Source organism: Rhineura floridana, chromosome 7 (assembly GCF_030035675.1).
Source record: "Rhineura floridana isolate rRhiFlo1 chromosome 7, rRhiFlo1.hap2, whole genome shotgun sequence".
In the NCBI taxonomy this organism is placed as follows: domain Eukaryota; kingdom Metazoa; phylum Chordata; class Lepidosauria; order Squamata; family Rhineuridae; genus Rhineura; species Rhineura floridana.
In genome coordinates, this window is record NC_084486.1 from 127778647 (window position 1) to 127790840 (window position 12194).

Consider the following 12194-nt stretch of genomic DNA (forward strand, 5'->3'; position numbering starts at 1 on the left):
TATTGTTTGCAAGTGCACGCACACATATACAGAGCAGAGCAAATGTGGACATTGAGAGAGATCAATAATACAACAATAATGACACAGCTTCTTCTTGGAAGGAAAAAAAATCAATCATGCCAGACTGTTACCTGAATCAGCAGGTTTTAATTCTTTAGAGCTCAATTGTTGGATTGAATGCGGGCTAGAATCAGAAAGCTCTGATTGAATACACAAGCATGTACAATATGGGCAAAAATGGACAAATCATAGTCGGCATTTAGCAGAGCTTTCTATCGACATTTGAGAGTATTGAAACAGCAGACAACTTTTCCTTTTGAGAGGAGTTGTTCTTGATCTGAGCCAAGGTTCACCAGAATCCAGTCCCAGAAAATGTGAGTGTGTATGTACAATAGCCTGTTCCCAGCACTTTCTCTCTTTAGCCCTGTGCAGATAGTCATTGTATACAAATGAATGTTGGAGTGTGGGCTTGGGATTGCACCCACTGCTCCTGCCCCTGACCTCCCAGCTTTAGGGAGCTCTTGCTTTAATGAGCATCCCATTCAAATACTTATGACATCCCTAGGGGATGGCATGATATCTCCACGTACTTATCCCCAAGATCCCTTCAATATAATGTATAGGGCGGAGTGAGGAATGTAACTCTCCACAGACCACACCCCTTTTCCCAGATGACATCCCTCAATGCCCCTGCTTCACAACTTTAGTGTTTTTGCCTGGCCAGAAGACACCCTTGATCTCTGATAGTGCCTCTTGATTACCTGGATAGAAGATAGGGAGTGTGTGCGGAAGCTACTTTACAATGTTAACATGTACATTTCTTGCTCCACCCACATTTTACTCTGGTCCCAACCCCCTCTGGCTTGTGGCCCCCGGAAGGTTGCCTAGAAGGAAAATGGGGCTGATATAGGCCCTCCCACCCTATTTATTTATTAATTATTTAATTTATATCCCGCCCTTCCTCCCAGCAGGAGCCCAGGGCGGCAAACAGAAATGCTAAAAACACTTTGAAACATCATAAAAAGACCTTAAAATACATTAAAACAAAACAACGTTAAAAACATTTTTTAAAAAAAGCTTTAAAAATATTTTTAAAAGGGTTAAATGACCCTCCCCTTAATAGATCCAATGTCTACAATTTCTTTTCTTTCTAGATTCATTTATCCCCCAGTTCCTTAACAGTGCAGTCCAGAAGTGATTGTTTTCAATAGGTCTTACTCCAAGCCAGTCTCACATATACTTCCTGTTGATGCTGATACTGGCATTCCTGTGGAGTCTATGTGTGTGGAAACAAGCAATGGTTTAGCCTACTAATCCGCTAAGTGGATGAACAAAAGAGACAGGACCTTTTCAGTGATGGTACCATGACTGTGGAACATGCTTCCAAGGATGGCCCTTCTGACCCAATCAATGGCTTGCCTTCCAGTGAGCAGTAGGGAAAAAATATTGTTCAGGAAGACTTTGGGAGTCAGGACGCTATTGCTAATTCCAGAGGAGGAGAGTGGAAACACCTGCTGCTAATTGACTGTGCCCAGCCCAGATGAGCTATGAAGGTTGCTGCAATGCAGAACTTTTGGGGTCTCCATGAGGGCATCACCCCCTTTAATATTGTACCGTTGAATGTATTATCCAGTAGAGAGAGAGAGAGTGTGATGTTGTATTATTGGTTTATAGTTGAATTGTGCATGTGCGGCCCAGAGTGGGTTGTCATGTTTTTGTATGCTTCAGAGATGCCCAATACCACTTAGTATGAGAAACTGAACTGGTATTGAGTATGGCCTTACCTGGGTGAGAGACGGGGAGGGAGTGGTTGCGTTGGATGCTATGTATTTTTGTAGCCTAAGTGTTTGTTCCTTATGGTGGTTTGGCTGGAGAAAAGTTATCTGTATGGTTTGTGGGAATTAATCAGAGTGGGATTTAGACATGGAGGACTGTTGACATATTTGGGAGGGATTATTGGGGGGGTGTAGCTCCTAGTATAGTTGTTTTAATTAATTAACTAATGATGCTGTTTTGGGAGTTTGTATTTTGTATTTGATTCTTAACTCATAATGTTTATGTTTAAGAGAATACTTTTATTTTTCTGATAATTATGCTGTTTTGAATGTGTTTTTTATATTTGGCTTGAATTTGTAATGTTTTCTTTTAATATTTTGTGATGTTTTGTTCAATGTTTTAATCTAGGTTGTAAACCGCTTTGAGATTTGTTTTCCAAATAATATAAAGCGGTATAGAAATGACATAAATAAATAAATAAATAAAAATTAAAAACATATTATTAAAGAAAACTTATTAAAAGCAATTCTAACACATTCTCCCATCATATTGTCTGTCTTCTACATTGCTGTACTAAACGAAATATTGTTTTAATTATGTTTCTCGCTCTGGGATTGTGTGAACAATGAAGAATGAGTTCTAATGTAAGTAAATGAATAAATCATAATGGCAAGCATTTTGCTAGTCAGCAATGAAGAGGATGTTACAAAGACAGGTACAAAAGGCTTGTTCGTCACTGAGTAGCCACAGTCTACCTCCTCTTATTTTGGATTAGTTTGGCTCTGGGTCTGTTTTGTTTCATTTGGCATTTGGAATCTTAAATTTTACAATTTATTGGGAAATCTTGTAATAAAGAGTAAGCAGAGAGTAAACTACACCTTTTTTTAAAAAAATCATGGGATAATTTCTGTAATAGAAGTTTAACATGGTTATTATTTCATGTTTTCTTTTCCAGAAGTAAATGCAATGCCACAGTCTTAATGTTTTTTTAATTATAATCTTAAATTTCACCTGTCCACTCCATTTCTTTTTTGTCATTTCTGTGGTTTATTTTATGAGGGCAGATAGTGTGGGGGGCAGACAGAAGCATTTGAGCACACCCTTGAGCACTCCCCAAAAAGAAATAATTATTATGATGAGTACAGTCTCTGGGAGAATTGGATGAATGTTTACCAGAAGCATTGAGGGAGCCACCTTGGCAAAGTTGACTGGGATGAAAGGAAGATGGAGTCAGCAAAGTTCAGCTAAGAAGCAGAGCATGCATTTTTAACAGGGTTTGTAATTAGGCAATGGAACAGACATGGGGTGGTGGTGATAGATGATAGCTTTTCCCACAGGAAGTTGAGGATGATATCATACAGTTATTTAATGGTATCTGGTAAACAAGCTTTGCTATTGATACCCTCAGTTTCCTCACAATCTATTGTCTCTTGAGTTATTTCATTTTACTAGATGAAAATCTGCTATGGAAATGTCAATCCATGAAGGATGGGGTGAGATTGTCACATTAGGTGTTGTGGGTACCATTTCACACTTCAGAGAGAGGAAGGAAGATATTATGGGAGAAGAAGATTCACATAGGGGGGGCCTATGGCTCTCTAGTTGTTGCTGGATTACAAGTCCCATCATCCCAGACCACTGACCATTCTGGTGCGGGCTCATGGGAGTTGGACGACAGCAGAGGTGGAGAAGCTTTTTCAGCCCAAGGTCAACATTCCCTTCTGACCACTTTCCGAGGGCCACATCCCAGTGGTGGGCAGGGCCACAGGCAAAAGTAGGTAGAACAATGAATGTAAATCATTCTAGACTAGTTTCTGGACACACTTATACACTCCAGGTAAGCAAGAGGTATTATCAGAGTTCAGGGACACATTCTAGTCATACAAAAACACTCAAGGAGGGTATGAAGCAGGGCTGGTAGGTGGGTGTACTGGGGAGAGGGAATGTGGCCTGTGGAGAGTCCTGAAGGCCAGAGAGGAAGGCCTAAAGGGATCTGGAGCATCCTCACCTCTGGACTACAGCAAAAGATTGCAGGTTCTCCTACTCTGGTTTGCTGTACTACTAGGGCCAGCATCAGCAGTCAGCATCACTGGGCATATACTGAGACCCACACTTTAACAGGGGGGGCAGTGAAATTCCCTTGAGACTCCATACTCTGCTATTGTTTTTCTTGTTGTCACTTCCTATTCAGTTGCCCTTTCTAAGAACGCAAACACTGATGAAGTCTCATCCTCCTCTTCCCATCTGCTCTCCTTCTGTCCAACTGAGCAGATCAGGCCTGACAGGGAGAGGGGAAGTGAATCAGCAGCTGTGATGGCTGTGAGTAGGAAAGGGAGCACTGAGGAGGGGGTACTACAGAGGGCCCCAGGGCCTCCCCAAACCTGAAGCTGCCACTATGTACTGTTATGGGTTCGGGGTTGAGATAGATGACATCTGAGTCCCCTTCCAGCTTCTGATTTGGAACCCTGCACCTGGAGGTGGGCTCTGCAGCAGAGAGACCTTTTCTGCCAGTCAGATGAGTCTCCTTTGTTAATCTAATAGAATGGCCAGGTAAGCTAATGGGTCTGTCAAATGCCCATTAACTGCCAAATGGGCCAGGGAGATCCTGTTGTTATTGAAGCTCTTCAGGAGAGCCCCCCCCCTGGGGCCAAATGGAAGCCTTGTGTTTTTAGCTAGTCAGAGGAAAGGCTGAGAACTGGAGACACACAGAGAGGCTGGCTCCCTGCACCATGGCAATAGGATGCCTCCAGTGAGCCAGATGGAAAAGCAAGATCTATTGGATTGCTAATGCTTTGAACCCCTCCATCTTAAGCTCAGGTTGGAATGTGTGTAAATAAAAAACATATTTCCTAAAAAAAAAAACAACCCACAGTCTCTGCTGGCCTCCTTTGCAACAAAAGCAAAGCCTGGGTAAGCGCAGGAACCTCTTGGGATCTCTCACTGCTCGGAGATTAGGATGGTGCACAACAGTACTATATGGAGAGGGCTGTGTTTTTTTCGTTTTGTTTTGTTTTGTAACATGTAATTCAACCCTGACTACCAGGCATACTTGTCTCTGATGATAGAAATGAAGTACTGGGAGACAAAATGGCTTATGGACTGAAGCCAGTGGGGTCCCCAGAACATCACTCAACATTGTGTTATGTTGTGCCTTTGATCCAGCCCTGTAGTCATTTAGATTATCATTCAGCTAAGCCATTAAGGCTCAGCAATTCCAAAGATCATCTACCTATTGAATGAAATATTCGACTATAATGTCACAGCCACATACGAAGAGAACGGATTTGACTCAGTGCAAACAGAATCCAACTCCAAATAACTTTTATGGATCTGTAGCGAGAGAGGTGATGGGAGAGGAGTGGGAGGGAGAAATGTTGGCAACAGTTTTATTTTCATTGATTCATCCTTGTGCCCCTCATTGATTTGTTTCTTCCATTTCTTTCTCCTTGGATGGGATGCACAAACCTGTTAACCACTAGGGTGTAGGTTAAAAATAGGGACGAGGCTTCCTTTACTGCCACCTTCTGCACTCCAGATGTTTCAGACAAGAACACACATCATCCCTGACCACAGGCCATGCTGCCTGGGGCTGATGGCAATTGCAGCCTGAAACATCTGGTTGGCACCTGGCTAATTGAAACATCTGGACAGCACCCTGCCTATGGCTCTCCAGATGCTATTAGAGAACAACTTTTATCATTCCTGAGCATTAACCATATTATGGCTGGCTGGTGGGAGCTGGACTTCCCACCCTCTGCTCCATTCTGTGTTCTGCTCTGCCCTCCTTCTGATTCAGGATCTGAATAGGGCTCTGAGTAATCACAGTCACACTTTTGTGGATGCCTGTTTTCCACAAGAAGCCCAGTCTTCTTGGATATAAGTCTGGAGCTTTGGAACACTCTTCACAGGCTGGCAATGTATTGCCTTCTTTAACAATAATTAGAACCAATTACCTAAGGAGATGGTGGGCAACACTGGAGGCATTCAAGAGGCAACTGGACAGCCACCTGTTGAGTATGCTTTAAGTCAGATTCCTGCCTTGAGTGGGGGGGTTGGACTGGATAGCCTTACAGGCCCCTTCAAACTCTACTGTTCTATGATTCCATGAATATTACAGAAGCAAGTACAAACAAGTCTGTTTTGCAATGCTTTGGGGAAATAGCCTTTTAATTTATTTATTTAAATTTATATACCGCTTGATTGTAAAAAAAAATGCTAAGTGGTTTACAGAAAACATTAAAATTATTGATGAAACAGTTAAAAAGTAATTAAAAACATTTTAAAGCAAATTAAAAACAGCAACAGACAAAATGAAAGTAAAATACCTCAGCATCTATGCATCTCGATAGGCTTGCTTAAACAAAAAAGTTTTAAGCATGTGCCAAAAAGAACAGTGATGGGCAGGGAGTTCCACAAATTTGATGCTGCCACACTAAAAGAAAGATTTCTTACAAGTGTGTAATAAATATTGTGTGGCACCTGTAACAGTGCCTGTTTTGCAAATCGAAGTGCTTGCTTGAGTGGGCACATATGGGGTAAGGTGGTCAGCAAAGGTGTTATATACTGATGGGGTAAGGTGGTTCAGCAGAGGTGTTGTATGCTGATAGGGTCTCACTCCCATCAGCAATCTGTCTGTAGCATTCTGCCCTAACTGCAGTTTCTGTGTCAAGTGCAGGGGAAGCCCCACATAGAATGCATTGCAGTAATCCAGTCTTGAAGTTACCAATGCTTGAATTGCTGTCGTCAGCCTCTCCTGGTCTAGGAACGGCCATAGTTGTCTTACTAAGCACAGCTGATAAAAGGCACTTCTAGCCACTGACAGTACCTGGGCCTTCAGTGACAGAGCTGGATCCAGAAGCAGCCCTAGACTGCATACCTGCTCCTTCAGGGGGAGTGCAACCCTGTCCATGTCTCCGTGCCTTTCAGTTTGTTTGCTGCTGTTTGAAGTTTTATTTGGCAATTGGTTTAAAAATATATATTTTATTGCTTTTTAGGGGGGAGGGGGTCTGTGCCATATCAAAATTTGTATTGTTTTTATGGTATTTTATGTTTTCTTGTACTTGCATATTTTGTTGTCCACCACCATAATATTTTATATGAGGGTACAGTCTATAAATATTTTTTATAAATATAAATAAAATAAATAATTTTGTACACCACTCCAGCTGAGAAACAGTTTATAATTCTTGTATTATTTATTTATTTATTTATTTATTTATATTATTAAATTTCTATACCACCCCATAGCCGAAGCTCTCTAGGCGGTGTACAAACTAAAACTTCCATCTACAATTAAAACACATATTTAAACAATTTTAAAACTACATCCAAATTTCAAAATTGTAAACATTTTTAAGACAGACAAAAACACATATTAAAATACTAAATACTAAAATACTAAAATGCTAAAATGCCTGGGAGAAGAGGAAAGTTTTAACCTGGCGCCAAAAGGATAGTAATGATGGCGCCAGGCATGCCTCGTCATGTAACTAAATAAAAGGAATCCTCTGATATTTCAACAACCCAATGCAGTGTGCTATATTTGCTCCCTCTCAGCTGGTAGAATAAGTGAGGAACAGAGCAATCAAGTTGGTGCCAGGTAAGCTCTCTTCAGGTGCAAAAGGGCAACAAAAATAGAAAAAAGCCTGCAGGACTTCAACGTTAGCCCTGCCCCTATCAGCCACCTTCCCCGCCATCTCATGCCACCTTCTCTGTATTCTAGTGCAACCTAGGCCTCATGTGCATTATACATTTAAAGCAGTATCACACCACTTGAAACAGTATGCCTTCCCCCAAAGAATCCTGGGAGCTATAGTTTGTTAAGGGTGCTGAGAGTTCCTATTCCCCTCACAGAGCTACAATTCTCAGAGCAGTTTAATAATCCTTTTTCCCAGGGACCTCTGGGAACTGTAGCTCTGTAAGAGGATTAAGGGCCTCATAACAACTCTTGGCACCCTTAACAAACTACAGTTCCCAGGATTCTTTTGGGGAAGCCACAAATGCTTAAAGTGGTATGATACCGCTTTAAAGGTATAGTGCAGACGGGGTCTTTGCGAGGGCTTTCCACAAATTAAGAACTCTAATCTTCCAGGGGTTTTAATGATGAGGGCAGCCTCTATGCATAACAAAAACTCCACACTGCCATCGTTAAACTAGAACATGGGGAAGTTGGAAGGAGCTGTAAAGTGATGGGAGTGGAGCCAGGGCTGACTGCACTATTAGGCAAAGGGAAGCCGCTATCTCTGGTGGCAAGTTCTGAGTGGGAGGGGAAATGGTGGCAAGGACAGGGGTGTTTGCTTCCCATGCATGCCTTCTTCCACATTCCTAAGCTATAATGCTGCTTTCATACATGGTGGAGGACTTTGCCACGTTGCCATTGTGGAAGTATGATTCAACTGCCAGTCCAGCTTGCTTCTGTACAAGTGTGAGGGTGACATGTTGTCCTTTTCCTCAGGCAGCAAAATGCCTTGGGTCAGCCTTGGGCAGGGCTAAATGTGACGCCCCTCGGCACTTTTCTGCTTCTACATCTGATGAAGATGAATGTTGGAAGATTCAGGACAGACAAAAGAAAGTGCTTCTTCACAGAGTGCATAGTTAACTTATGGAACACATTCCCATAGGAGGCAGTGATGGCCACCAATGTGGATGGCTTTAAAAGAGGGTTAGACACATTCATGGAGGATAAGGCTATCAATGGGTACTAGCCACAATGGCTATGCTCTGTCTCCATAGTCGGTATGAATACCAGTTGCTGGAAACCTTAGGAGGGGAGAGTGCTCTTGCGCTTAGGTCCTGTTTGTACATTTCACATAGGCCTCTGGTTGGCCATTGTGAGAACAGGATGCTGGACTAGATAGGCCATTGGACTGATCCAGCAGACTCTTCTTATGTTCTTGTGTGTTGCCCTTGCACATCTGTAATGCCTGAATAATGTTGGGTTTTTCCATTGCCACTAATATAACACACCTCTTGCTAACTATCCCAAGAGTTTCTTCCCTCATCAGATGATACAAAACAGTCGTTTTATTTTTGTGTTCAATTTTAGTGTGCTTCATTGAAGACAGAATGGGGAAAATATTTGGTTTCCCCTTGTTGCTTTTAATTTACATCAAGATCTTTAATAAACACAGTTTAGCCACTGGGAGGCTAAATTTATTTAAATCAATATGTAATTAGGTTCCTTAATGTATTACCTTTCACTTTGGAAATTTAAGAAATCTAAGCAATTAAGTCTGTGTAGTGATATCCTACTGTTCTCTGTTTCCACGCAACTACTTTTGCACATAATTGATCTTTGCTGAACCTTAGCATGGTATTGATTTATTTCAGTGCTCAGTACTTGTCCATCATAGAGGGATGAGATAATTATATTTCAGGTGGTAAGACCAAATGCAGTTATTCCTATTTACTTTCTTTGGAGGGGAAGGGAGGGATGAGAAATCTGTATGAAAAGCATCTTTTGAAAAAGAAAACAAACTATATATAATTAAAACATAATCAAGAAAGTTACTTCATAACTGTTTCCAAAGCACTGTGACATTTCACGTGCAATCCTGGAAACAGTGAGAGATATTTTGTTTTGCTGTCAGACAAAATTTATAAGAAAACTGGCAAGAACTTAATATCAGCAGCCAATGAAAATTCAATGTATTTATTTTATTATTTTTGAAAACATATATCCTGCTTTTTCCCCACCAGGAAGACTCAAAGCAACTCACAATATAAATATCTCAAATACATCAACAGTTATTGAAGAAAGAGAGAAAATAAAATCAACATATCAAAACAGCCACTATAAAGGAACCAGATAAGGGAAGAGCATTAAACATATATCAAACTAAGAACTTTCAGTTGAAGGCTTTGTTAAATAGCCAATGAGTTAAATGCCTGAAGCAACATGACATTGTATGGCGGATTTCACATGGAAGAGCATGGGAGAATTCCATAGGGTGGGTGCCGCTGTCAAAAAGGCCCACTGACTGCTGGGGAATATGTTAGAATACAGAGCAGGGCCTCAGATATTGACCACAGGAAGCAGGGAGGGACATATGAAAGAGGGGGATCCTCAAGATATCCAGGTTTCAAAGTGTTTAGGTCAAATTCAGCATCTTGATTTGAACCTAGAAACACAGGCAGTCAATGTAGTTCAAACCAGAAGGTGTACTATATTCAAAGTAACTTTTATTTATTTATTTATTTTATTTATTTAATTACATTTCTAGACCGCCCTATAGCAGAAAGCTCTCAGGGCGGTGTACAACAAATAAAATCACAATTAAAATATGAGCAAGTGTGGAAAATATATATATACATAGCACAATTATAAAACATTAATAAAATTGCCATTGAGATTTATAAATTAAGATCATATTAAGTTTAGAATATTAAATTTAAAATATTTTAAAATTTACAAAATTTAAAAAATTTAAAAAGCCTGGGCGAAAAGGTAAGTTTTTACCTGGCGCCGAAAAGATAACAGAGAAGGCGCCAGGCGTATCTCATCTGGGAGGGCATTCCATAGTTCGGGGGCCACCACCGAGAAGGCCCTAGATCTAGTTGTTGATCTCCGGGCCTCTTTATGGGTTGGGACCCGGAGAAGGGCCTTCGACGTCGAGCGTAGTGAACGGGTAGGTACATAGAGAGAGAGGCGCTCCATCAGGTATTGCGGTCCAATGCCGTTTAGGGCTTTATAGGTAAGAACCAACACTTTGAATCTGGCTCGGAAACATATCGGTAGCCAGTGCAGCTGCGCCAGGACAGGTGTTATATGGTCAAATTTCTTTGTCTCAGTGAGAACTCTGGCCGCAGCATTTTGCACTAGCTGAAGTTTCCGAACCGTCTTCATAGGTAGCCCCACGTAGAGTGCATTACAGTAGTCCAATCTAGAGGTTACCATAGCATGGATAACTGAGGCAAGATGCTCCTTGCTCAGATAGGGTCGTAGTTGGGCTACCAGCCGGAGCTGGTAGAATGCATTCCGTGCCACCGAGGCTACCTGAGCCTCAAGTGACAGGAGCGGATCTAATAAGACCCCCAAACTATGTACCTGTTCCTTTAGGGGGAGTGTAACCCCATCTAGGACAGGTCGAACGTCAACCATCTGGGCAGAGGGTCCTCCCACCAACAGCATCTCAGTCTTGTTAGGATTGAGTTTCAGTTTATTAGCTCTCATCCAGCCCATTATCGCGGCCAGGCAGCGGTCTAGTACATCAACAGCCTCACCTGACGAAGATGAAAAGGAGTAGTAGAGCTGCGTATCATCAGCATATTGCTGGAAACGCACTCCAAAACTCCTGATGACCTCACCCAGCGGCTTCATATAGATATTAAAAAGCATGGGGGATAGAACTGAACCCTGCGGGACCCCATATTGGAGTACCCAGGGACTCGAGTAATGTTCCCCCAGCATCACCTTCTGGAGACGATTCCCGAGATAGGAGCAGAGCCACCGCCAAGCAGTGCCTCCCACTCCTAAATCCGTAAGTCGCTCCAGAAGGATACCATGGTCGATGGTATCAAACGCTGCTGAGAGATCAAGGAGAACCAACAGAGTTACACTCCCTCTGTCTTTCTCCCGACAGAGGTCATCATACAGGGCGACCAAGGCCGTTTCTGTACCAAACCCCGGCCGAAAGCCCGATTGAAATGGGTCTAGATAATCAGTTTCATCCAAGAGAGCCTGGAGTTGGCGAGCGACCACACGCTCTAGAACCTTGCCCAGGAATGGGACATTTGCTACTGGCCTATAGTTGTCCAAATTATCAGGGTCCAAGGAGGATTTTTTTAGGAGCGGTCTCACCACCGCCTGTTTCAGGCAGGGTGGGACCACTCCCTCTCGTAAAGAGGCATTAATCACCTCCTTGGCCCAGCCGGCTGTTCCATTCCTGCTAGCTTTTATTAGCCATGAGGGGCAAGGATCCAGAGCAGAAGTGGTCGCCCGCACCTGTCCAAGCACCTTGTCCACATCCTCGAGCTGTACCAACTGAAACTCATCCAATAAAACAGGACAAGACTGTGCTCTGGACACCTCATTAGGATCAACTGCTACAATAATGGAGTCAAGGTCCCGGCGGATGTTCATGATCTTATCACGAAAGTGTCGCGCAAACTCATTACAGCGGGCAATTGATGGTGTTATTGCGTCCTGGGGACCAGAGTGTAAAAGTCCCCGGACAACTTTATAAAGTTCCGCTGGGCGATTAAGGGATGACTGAATAGAGACAGCAAAGTATTGCTTCTTTGCTGCTCTCACTGCCTTCACATAGAGTTTGGTAGAGAGCTTCACAAGTGCATGATTACAGCCGTCGGGAATTCGCCTCCATTTGCACTCAAGCCGTCTCCTTTCTTGCTTCATCATTCTTAGCTCCGGAGTAAACCAGGGAGCCAATTGAGCTCTGCAACGGAGAGGGCGCACCGGG